We start from the raw sequence: 12,167 nt of genomic DNA on the forward strand, positions 1-12,167 counted from the left end.
CTGCTTACTCTCCTGATTACCCCAATAAAACAAAATACACAAAAACATTGTGCTGTACAAGACCTACCGAGCCATGGAAAGAGACTGCTGCAGCTCCCATTGAGAGATACTTTATAACGCATGCAGGTTGGAATGTCAGTGCCCTGGATGAGAGAAAAATATTCATCCAATCATCGCCTTTTAAAACACTCAAAGGGCAAGTTAATTGCCGTTGATTGGTGCTCCGTTGTAATGGTGAGGGAAGGACATATTTTCTTGTTTTGAAATCAACGCTTTAATGAATAGGTACCTTGTTTTATGGGCTAGTACTGGGACGCAAGGTTACTGCTCAGCTCAGTAGGGTTCCACAGTTCATTACAATGTCCGTCAATGTCTGTCCTCATCACGATGTCCTTCTGGACAGATGTCCCGCTTCCCCAAGCTCTTTTTCTTGTCTTCTAATCCCCCTGGTCAGTACATTGTGTGTGAGAAACTGCGAGAGAAGCAGAGGCTGAAAACCCCCAACGCTTCTTTTTCTTTTAATCTCCACTCTGCTCTCCGGCTCGAAGACACAGACGTTAAGCTAACTGACAGAGAAAGAGATATTTCATACAAACGTTTCAGAGATTGTCTTCTTCCATCTACAGAGGCTCCACAACAACTACAAAAAGATTACAATAAACCATGTTGTTGAAGCCGACACCCTGGGATCCTTCAAGAAGCTGCTTGATGAGATTCTGGGATCAATAAGCTACTAACAACCAAACGAGCAAGATGGACCGAATGGCCTCCTCTCGTTTGTAAACTTTCTTATGTTCATATGTTCTTAATGAAAAGTTAGCAAGATATTAAAATATAAAAAATCATGGAGCCAAATAAAAGAATAACAGCAACAAAGAATTATGTCCCGAATAGCATTATGAATATGGTATGGACACAATATGAATTGAAAGCCATGACCAGGAAGCTGCATGAAAGCATTCTGGTGCCACTGCAAGATCCTAACACATTTTGTAATCTGCACGCTCTTCAACACAGCTGTTGCTTTAGCTGTTCCAATACAGTAACTGTGTTTGCTGTGTGTCTCTTGGTCTGGATCAATTCAGGCTTTCGGGGACCACATGGTTGTCAATGTTGAGATTGATCAGACCCCCCCCTTCTCCCATTCTACCAAACCCAACGCTCATTTATCAATCCAGCAGACAGCCTGAATCTCATCACTCACTGGCACCTTCTGTCTTCTGCAAATTGCATTTTGATTTTTTTTGCTCATTAACACATTTTTTGAAAAGTGCTGACGCCAAACGCTGCTTACAAGAGAAATACAACTGATGTGCAAGGCTTGGGTCCCTCGTATGTACCAATTAGGACGGATTCTTTGCATGGATTGAGAGTTTATTACAGTTCTGGAACGTAAATTACAGGATTGTCTCAAAGCACATTGCTCTACACACATTTACACTACATAGATGATACACCATGAATGATCTATGCTCTATAGAGCTATACTGTATCCCTTTTTGATGTTATATGTATTTTACCAATGCAACCCAAAATGAAATCAGGCTTTGTAGAGCAGCTGTGGATAGCTTGATGGTTGAGCTGATCCCAATCTCTTACCAATGTTCTGTATTTGTGACAGTGGTTCTAAAAAGACTCCGTACCAGAAACAGATGATTCCTGGTGCGGTGGGCGCACTGGAGAGATCTGAAATAGACAGGAGTTGAAGGGGTTAATGGGTTTATCAAGCCATCAAGCAGGGGTCACCCTTCCATCTCCGGGCCACGCACCTCAGGGTTTGTGCAGGGTGACCGCTGAGCAGCCTGGAACAGAGTGATCTCAACGGGAAGCAGGGAGAGGAAGCAAGCCAGCCTCCCCGAGAGGAATCGACGGCCCTGAGCAGTTTGAAGACAGGCTTCAATTGCAGGGAAAGCACGACTCAGGAATGTGCTGAACCGTGTTCCGCTCACTTCAGTGTAAATCACCTCATGCATCACTATGAATTCGTTCCAGTATTAGACATTACAAACAGACTTTATTGTGGCAAATGTTGGGTCAGTTAGTCTGGATACGGAGTTGTATGCCCACATCTCAAACTCAGTTTTACTTTGTAATATCTCAAAGCCAAAATTAAGTAATTTTTTTTTCAGTAGTTTATGAGGTGAACTAGCCCAGGCTAACTGCTCTCCAATCAAGGTCTCTCTAGCCAAGACTGACAATTTGTCTCAAGCAGGATTTGAACCTTCCAGCTTCTTTTTAATGTATGTATGTATGTATGTATATATATATATATATATATATATATATATATATATATATATATATATATATATATATAGACACACACACACGTGTATAAATGTATTAGAACACCCCATTGCTTCTGTAGTTTTGATTTGTTGTGCATATGAAATCAGACCACTGTAACTGAAAATAATCTAACATTAGTGATTGTCGAATTTAATTGATTCCTTTATTAGGCCACACATGCAATTCAGTTAAACTAGTAAGAGAAAAGGAACACATAGCCACAAACAGCAACATGCAGGAGAATTTAGAAGTTGTTCAAGATGCCTAATTAAAGCACAAAGTGGTCTATCACTGATAACTGACCAAAAATTGAAATTCTCACCCCCCTGAGGTTTTCATGCAGGTAGGTATATAAAGGATAGAAACCCTGAGGTGTGGTAATACATGTGCACAACACTGCATATCCTCTTGTCCGGGAAATGCAGCTCTATACAGGGCTAGTCTAGCACATAGAGATACAGGTGGCATTTTTTATATAGCTTTTGTAATTGAACTGTTTCAGAAAAGTAAATTTAGAACTTGATCCATTTTTAGTTAGGAAGGAGATGAGGACAAGTTCCTCCGATTATTTTCTTGAAATAGCTTTATTAGAAATCATAATTCTCCTGCCTGCTTTTCACCGCCCCTCAGTCAATCCCAGAAGACTCAACTTCCTGTTCTGGTGTGCTCTTCCTGGTCCCTCCCTGAATTGTGCCCCCTCTCTAGCCACCTCTGGTTGAAAATATGCGAGCAACATTGGTGGTGACTTGTATTATTCTAAAAACAATCCCTCCACCCTGGTCAGGATGTTTTTCGCTATTAATAGTCCACATTTCTTACCACTGATTAGCTTTGCTGTTTTACCCTCTCGCATGATCATTGGTAAGTTGCCTTATTAAATGAATTCACCCACAGCACAGTGTTAGGGAACAGTGTACTCAGAAAAGTTAGTCACTAAACTAGCTCTTTGGATATTATGTTAAACTAAGATGTTTGGAATGCTACAAGTTCCCCAACTAAATTCTAAAAAGTGTCCAAATTCTGTATAAGCAAAAAAAAAAATCAGCTCTTGAAAGCTACCCCTATCACTTTCCTTCACCATAGAAACGGAAACTGGCCTCTGTGGTCACACTCGGTCTATGAGTGGCAGAGTGCTGGTAGCCTTCTTACTGGAGAAAACGTTTTTCATGTCAAGTGCTATTATCCTCTGGAAAACTGTTGAGAGAGGAGAGAGAGAGAGGGGGGGGAAGAGAGAGAGAGAGAAAGAGAGAGAGAGAAGGAGAGGGGGGGGGGAGAGGGATTTCTAGGAATATTACATTTCTGTCAGTAACCAATGCAGAGGTGATATCTGAAATACATGTGTGTTTCTTTCCTTTTTCAGTCGGTCACTGGACTGGGTTTTGACCAGGTTTATTGTACAGTGTGACTGCATTCAAGCTCATTTAAAACTAAATAATATTCAGCTGTTCTTTAAAATTCTCAAAGAAACCGTGTCTCTATTTTGCCTTTGGTTAAATAAATACATTTTGAACTGGCGATCGCGTTTGTCCTTACTCTTTTTTTATGCTTCACAGGTGGTAAGCTCCAGTTTCAGTGGGCAGGACGCAGACCTCTGAGTCAGCTGTTTGGACAACTGTCTCCAGCCCTCAAGAAGCCTGACCTCTGTGTGTCTGGTGACTGAAACACGAACCATGCTTACAGGGGCAGCTGCTAAAACTGCCCGGCACTAACTGATTCAGAAACATGTAAAACAGAGCTGGATTAGTGATCCTGCTCCTTCTTTACTGGAGACCAGGAATCAGGACCCAGATGAAGTGTATTCGTTACTTGCTGACAGATATACCCAGCTGTTTAAGTCTTTGTCGTGCATGTGTTTACAAAGCAAGGGGCATCAAATGTCATTTTAATTGCTTTTAAAAAGGAGTGTTTGCTATCATTCTGAGGTCCTGTTTTCTGCTGCTCCAATATTTGGGTTATTGATGATTTTCTTTCACTTGTTTTTGAAATGAAAGGTTGCGTTTGTCACATGTTTGGAAGGGAATGAGGGAGGCTGTTCAGTCCCGGAATATCGGATTCTCCAGGCCAGGTAAAGGTAGCTATAGAGAAAACAATGACAATAACTCAGCATGCACGTGCGAGCTTGACTCGAGAGCTTGCTCTTTAGCTGAATGGTAAGATGCTTGTCTTTGAACAGTGATCCCTTCCCTCTCCATTCAGTTCAATGGGCTGAGATGCCAAGGCATTACGCACTGCGGGGAATGAGTTCAACAAGAGGCTATCACACTGTATGCGTTGGCATCAGTCTGTGGATTATCCTGCAGATTTGATTTACCGTCTCGCTGTGCCAGCGCTGATATTCTCCATTCTGACATAGGCAGAACGTGCTGGCATCTAGCCCTTGCAAACTCAGTGGCAGCGCTGTCCGTGCCAGGGAGGATCAGAGAGGCTGGCAGTGCTGGGTGGAGGTGCTCCTGCCTGCAGTGTTACTGCAATCAAGCCACAGTGCTATGCTTCATTATAACTGCCATGCATTTCACCCTAATCCTTGCACATGCATTTACAAAGTCCTCAACTACAGCTATGTGGCCAAAGGTTTTGCATCACCCCATAGAATGAACTAATTTTGCATCATAAAGTCGAACGAAACCTGCAGAATAATGTTACGTTAACATCTTGAATTTTCCAAATTAAGTCGCATTTAAATGATATATCATATAGTTTCCAGGTGGGTCCTGAATGGGACAGCAATAGTAAAGAGAGATCCATAGCTGGTCATCTCTGGGTTAATGCCCAGCCCTGCAGAGCTGGTTAGATCAGCACCACAATCTCATTAGCAGAGCAGACAGCAGCTAGACTGATAAACTCTTAATCTTATTGCATTTGGAGTTGAATCTGTTTAAAATGGACAGAGCGCGCCTCTCTTACATGCTCAGTGTGATGCAGCTGAGAAAGACCAGTGTCAAAGGACTGATACTAATACACTGCCGCTGATATGTTTGTTATGGAAATGGAAACACAGACATGCTTTCTGTGATATATACAGTATATACAAGATGCATCCCCACGTTAAATCTGTTTTTCAGAATTTGTATTAGTTACCATTAAGGCGCAGAGAGGAATCGTCGACACATTCACAGCCGGGTCTGTTGAGACAAGCAGACAGTATTGCATCTGTTCGGAAGGAATTCTCAGTTAACAACAGTGTCATTTTCATCCAGCAGGTGGAGCCAGAATCTCGTTTTTCAAACACGTGCAATTTAATACGAAGTTTCGTTAAAATAAGACAGCGATCAAAAATATATTTTTTTAGTTTACTGTTGACAAAACGTTAGCAACAACTGTCCTAGTAGGACCGTTTATATTGGAAACCAAACTGAGATAAATAGGACAGTAGACGTTCTTTCATTGCATTGGCTTTATGTACCTCCGCCAGAGGGGGATCAGATTGCACGGAAGCGTGCATCTCAGCAATGACATTTCTGTCCAGCAGGTGAAGCAAGAGTATTAATTATTTCATTGGATGACATCATAAATGAGTAAAAGAAAAACAGAAATCACGAGGTTTGGGTGTAAAGATTATTATTATTATTATTATTATTATTATTATTATTATTATTATTATTATTATTATTATCAAATAACTAAATTGACTGATTTTCATCCACAATTTGTCCCACAATAAGATACACCAATGTATACTCCAATAATCTATCACTTTTAGGGCTAAGAATTGGAAAATAAATACCGCTCTGATTTCCACTTGTTCATTTATTTCCTTGGATTGCTTCGTTTTCCTTTTTTGTATAAAATAGATCCCTATAACTGTCCAGTAGCACAGACCCAGGTCATGCAACGCTAACCAGGAGAGCAGTGCAGGGATCAGGGGTGTGGGAGTGATCCAGCAAGTCTCTATCAATCAGGTGTTGTATCAAAGTTCATCCCTGCTGTCCCAGACTATGCAAAGTGCACTCTGTTTCTGTCTCCTCTCCTTACTCAGCTAATTCAATTTCATTCATTGCTGTCTGCTCACCTGATGCCGCGCTGCAGGGACAGCAGCTGCACACTGCGCCACAAATATTCATCTCTACCGACACACCAAGCAATCGAATTGAATTGCAGACTGCAACGGAGAACTCTATAATTCAAAAGCAAGTGAATGTGTAAACTTCAATCTAAATCCATGCTTGGCCATATTATTGTACCATAGTAATATATTACAGAATGATTGTATTTGGGGGGGGGGGGGGGGGGGGCACATTATGGAAATGGTCACCCAAGTAATTTGCACTGCAATATGAGTCCACCCTTGAAATGCGAGAAAAGGGGACCCTGCAAATGGGGTTGCAAATGGAGAGTAGAGCGTGGGGGTGTATTACTGGTACTAATTTGTAAAAATGTACAACCTTCAAAAATATCAAGAAGTAATGCATGTTATAGTTTGGTTTTACTTTTTAACTTCACTCTTATTAAAGATATGTCATTGATTTTGATCTCAATCTGGGTTCTAAACTGGGATCCGCTACGGGGCCACAAAATACTAAATGCTGAGTAATAAACAAAGGCATTTCTTGCATACTTTCCCTTACCCTGTATATCATAACAGATATCTGACAGGGGACAAGAATAGCAGACAGAGATACTGTAACTATCAATGGGTCAGTGGGTTTGTTCACATAAACACGTCTATCTCTCCCTGCCCCGAAAGCATATAGAGTCAATGAGCCACCTTTAGTAATAATTGCAGAACCTCTATCTGCATTGATTGAGAGCTACATGCACATGCTATAGATAAGACTGCAGAATGTAGGTCTGTTGTGGGCCAGGCAAAGAGGTGAACTCAAATCCGAGCAGTTGGAAGACAAGCAGAGGAAAGGTTATCCCAGCAGGGAATCTGGAAAACATCAACAGAGCAGCCAAAGGTTGTGTTTAGATTGTGCAAGTTGGGATTGATTCAATGAACTTCCGATGGGATGAGCTGAGCTTAAAGTGTCAATCGCGAGCCACGTCTCCCTAAACAAAGCCAAGAGTACAGAGGAGGAGGCGATAGTTACTGGGATTCAGAGTCCCATTTGGTTCTAAAAACTGTTTTTTAAATGAGCACATGTCCTCCTGAAGATGCCAAATCTGTAGTCCTGTAAAAAAAAAAAATCATGCTTGTTTTTTTTCAATGTGTTTTACGGTTCTGCTTCTCTGCCATTTATAACCTCCTGCTGCTGCAGGTATGGTAATGGCAGGAGCGTGCCTCATCGGTTCCCAGGGTGGCAGAGTGGCAAGAAGGCTTCAAGACGGGTGGAAGCTTGTTTTCCTGCAGGTCAAAACTACTTTTCAGGAATGCAAGTGAACCGAATAGAAAAGAATAAATGAAAGGTGCAGTTGTGGCTGAACCATCTTATTTCTGTATAAATACTGTGGGGTGCTGCTGCAGCTATAAGAACTATATGCTTTTGCCACTGTATCCATGTCGCAGGCCAGAGTTTCCATGCAATAGCACAGGTCTATTTTGGACCTGTCAGCTGACTGACTGCCAGAGTGGAGCTGGAACAATGTATGCCACTGGATTTGTTCCCACTGGACAGAACATTACCAGCATTAAAGACAAGCCACATGTTTTTACTGGAGCTAAAGCCAGGCACTGTTCACTTTCCCACCTGAGGGACCCCCACCCGCCCCTTAGCCTCTCCAGCGACAGGCTGGCAAACATCACTGTGATGCTTGGGGCTAGTCCATTTCAAAGCAGGGCACAAAGTCATTTAATCAGCAACTCGCCATGTATGCCGTTATCAAAAGTGGAAAGCAGAAAGACAAGCCAGGGGAGACGGTGTATGTTTTTAACCCTTTGTTGGTCTGGTACACTGGTCCAGAATCAAGCAAGTCATCCAGACAGTGTGTTTTTAAGTTTTATTTCAAATTCATGGAACCATCTATACTGTATCAAGCCATGTCTTATTAAACTCATAGCAAAACCAGAAATGGATCAAACTACTATGCGATGGGAGTCTTGATTGCACCCGTGTAACATGCATCCTGCAAACAGATTAATCAGCAATTACGCTGATATGTTCAGATATGAAGATGATAGCACTATCGTACTATTCTAGCAGGGACGGCGCTATTGAAATGTTACCAGCGTGGTATCATGGTAGAATAGCACGGCAGTATTAACCGTTTTAGAGGATACTAACAAGAAAAGGCATGGATAAAGCCCTTATAAAAGCTTCCCACAATAACAGCAAAGTGTAATAAAGCACAGTCAATGCACAGTATAACCAAGGAAAAAGCCTGGTAAAGTGCAAAAATACCATACAAAGATACCATTGTAAACTTTTCTAGTCTGAACATGTTGAATGTAGGCAGGGTGATGCTAGTGTGTTTGTTATCCTGTCCCAGTTGAATGTAGGCAGGGTGATGCTAGTGTGTTTGTTATCCTGTCCCAGTTGAATGTAGGCAGGGTGATGCTAGTGTGTTTGTTATCCTGTCCTAGTCGAACTGACAGGTCACTCAGACACAGTAACCTTGTGCCACATGAACAGCGGCACCTGGACTTTGAAACTGTGAGGTGTGGAATGACTTTCACTTCCAAGGGATCTAATGTTTTCTGTAAAGCTGGATGATTTAAGTGGGTTGCAAATTGAAATATTTTTTTCCCCTATCAAAAAAATAATAATAATGTAGATTTTAAGGACCATATTCATGAAATGTTAGGGACTGATTTACTGGTAAGTCAAATTTGCAGTTCTTAAAACCTGTTATCAACTGTTTCCGAAAAGGTTTATAAGTTTACTCTCGCTTATCAAAGCACCGTTTAACTATTTATTAAAACAGTCTTCTTTTTAAATGCAATCAGTTTGGCATTAGTTGCATTCAACGCAAACTCAATCTTTGGCTTGGGAGGTGAGTTAAATCAGGTTATGCAGTCACTTTCCTGAATATCGACACCTGATGCTTTTTTTGTTATTATTTTAATAACTGCCACTTGTATCTGTTGGCAGGGATGAGTCTCAACATGAATCTGGGGGAAGGTTGTCACATAGAAATTAGCACAAATCTCTGCCAATTCTTTTTTTTAGAAACGTGTGCCCGATTATTTGATTATTTGATTATTTTACCCCGATTTTCTCCCCCAGTTTGAAATGTCCAATTATTTCCCACCTCACTGTAGCAATTCCCCACACAGCTCTGGAGAAGTGAAGGTCCAATGGGTGTCCTACGACCAAATCAGCTTCCTCTTCTACACCCAGGAACTTGAGAGCGGATGTCAGCGAGGTAGCACCTCTGGAGGGCAAAGGCCAGCCCTGGGAACTCACTGGGTGCCTGGCCAGCAGGGTTTGCTGTAGCACGGTTTTCCACCCCTTACCCACGGGAGCGCCAGAGCCAATGCAAAGGAAGCAGGGTCAATTCTAACCCATCGATTGTGCTGAATTCAGAAACATTAAATTCTCGTCAATTTTGTTAGAAAACAGAAGGTTCCAGCAGTAAACTTGAATAGGCTGTTGTTTTGAGAAATAGGGACCGCAATCACACTCCCTTCACTGGGAATTGGAGCGGACAAACAGGTTTATAACCTGTGCACTGTATATACTTGATCAAAGAGTATAATTGAATTGGCTGTGATATACAGACGTAAATAGCAAGTGTTTTAACATTTAGAACTAAGCTTTGTTTATAAGTGTATTTGATTTGCTTTGTACAACAAACAGAAAGATCTGCCAAGACATGGCCTGGTCCAATTGGTCGAGGGCCCACCTCCCTTCCACTCCTCCCAATGCGGGCACAGCAGTTGGCCAGGTGCCAGCGCACTGATTTAACATTACGGGAACTAGGCAAGATGCCCCCATATAACTCCTGTGAGATCGGATTTGGATTTTAATAGACTCTCAATAGGGCCCTGCGAAATTCACTGGGAGAATTAAAACGACAGGACTGACCTGCAATTCAGTCCTAAACCTCCAGTCCATGTAGCCACGCCACATAAACTGATCTAAAGAATAATTAAGGAATCAACGAGTTCTGGATCATTAGAAAATTATGAGGGACAATTATGCCCATTCTAGAAAGGTCCTATGCAGCTGAAGATGATGAAGTTTAACAGCAATATATGTATAATGCACAGGTATGTAAGTATGGAATAGTGGTTCTCTAGAAGATGTTAAAATGTATGTGTAACAAACAGACAGACATCCAGAGGGATATGCATCCTCAGTAATTGCAATATTTAGCCACTAGTTGGCACTATCAGCCACAAAAGTACAGTTTCTGTCTTATTACTGTTACTGTTCTAATCAAACTTACCAGGAGTGTTGTATATTGCAATGGTGCCACCACTGACAGACCGTTTCAAATAACCCAGTTAGCAATACCTTACCTCACTGTGGCACGCTTCTAATGTTTTCTGAAGCCTGGCCCTTTGTGCTGCAGATAGTTCTGTTTTGGAGTGGTGGGAGAGGCTGGCTACCTGTGTGGTTCCCCTCACACCCTGCCAACAGAACGAGCTGCCAGGGTACCCCTGATTCTAGAGGTGTTTATACTGCAGGTGGCTACCGTTAAAGGATTTACCTTCTCTAATTCCAGCAGGAAAGCTGGAGGGGAAATCTGCAGTAAAGACTGCTCTCCTTCCAAGCCCTGGCTTCAGTGTGGAAACAGCAGCAGTTTGTGCAGTCTGGGATATAAATGCACCTGCCAACCAAACCCCTGTCATCATCCCTCAACCAAATCTGTCAGATCTGCTGCCGACGTGCCACAGGGAGAGGCAGCTTTCATATATTGCAGAGACATCCCCCCCCCCCCCCCCCCCCCCCCCCGAACTGTAAAACTGAAGCTATGCTGTATGAAGCCACAGCCAAAGCCTGGGGTAGCAGCAGAAAACGACTGGCTTGTACGATCGGCGAAAAGCCATACGTCTCGCAGTAAACAATTTCCACATGGTCGACCTTTGGACACATTGTGTATGTATTGCTAGTCAGTGCTCTGGGACAAACACTGCTCGGAAACAAAGAGAGAGTCAGTTGATCTTCAAACTAGGAACTTTGGAACCTCTGGTCACATTTTAAAATACATATTTATGATTTAAAAGGGAATCGTGGAGAGGCTTTTTTTAAATGTCAGAAAGCAATGAATTCCAAAGATGAGATGCCTGATATACGAATGCACCTTGGCCCATGTTCGATCTCAATTGAGGGATTTCAAAAGCAGGCACACAATTTGATGTCAGTGTATAAGCAGAAGCTGTGTGGTTGTTTCTCCCCTGGAAGATGCATCTTCCCACGCCAGTAATTGACACAAGCCATCATCTCACAAAATGGTCGATTGATCTATTTTTTTTTTTTGTTACATTTAGGTAAACATAACATGGTTAGTGGTACACACCTGTGAGTGAGCAAAGTCCTCACAGTTGCTCGCTCTGCCTTTTTTTTTTTTAATTAGTTAGTTATTATTTTATTATTGCAACTCATTTATACTCTGCTTTTTAAATTTTTGTATTAGTATACAAATAATAATAATAATAATAATAATAATAATAATAATAATAATAATAATAATAATAATAATAATAAATACTTTATCAATTAAATGCCAAATAATATTTTTTATTTGGTTATAAATATTTCACATAACGTAAATAAACTTGGGTTCACTGCATAGATTAGGCTACAATGATAATGCACAAGCCATAGGCGTGGGTAACCCCAAGCTGAAATAAAAAAAACAAAAACACACACAGTTTATTAAATGCACTACTCACAGTGAGTATTTAAACATGTCGATCTGAAGGTCATACCGTAACTCTCAACTCTCAAATCCGCGGCAGCGTCGACAGAGGGAGCGAAGGAGGGAGGGAGGGAAGGAGGGAAGGAGGGAGGGAGGGAGAGAGAGAGGGAGGGAGGGAGGGAGGGAGGGAGGGG

The 12,167-nt window shown here is 41.8% G+C and overlaps 1 long non-coding RNA gene across 1 annotated transcript; it reads right to left on the bottom strand.

Moving 5' to 3' along the window:
* Nucleotides 1–1,366: 1,366 nt before the first annotated feature.
* On the bottom strand, nucleotides 1,367–12,120 carry LOC121308383. Its single transcript, XR_005948504.1, has 3 exons — nucleotides 12,008–12,120; nucleotides 5,368–5,411; nucleotides 1,367–1,686 (listed from the first exon to the last, which is right to left on the bottom strand). It is a non-coding gene; the product is annotated as an uncharacterized LOC121308383 (long non-coding RNA).
* Nucleotides 12,121–12,167: the final 47 nt, after the last annotated feature.

The sequence above is a fragment of the Polyodon spathula genome, unplaced genomic scaffold (assembly GCF_017654505.1).
Source record: "Polyodon spathula isolate WHYD16114869_AA unplaced genomic scaffold, ASM1765450v1 scaffolds_669, whole genome shotgun sequence".
Taxonomy (NCBI): domain Eukaryota; kingdom Metazoa; phylum Chordata; class Actinopteri; order Acipenseriformes; family Polyodontidae; genus Polyodon; species Polyodon spathula.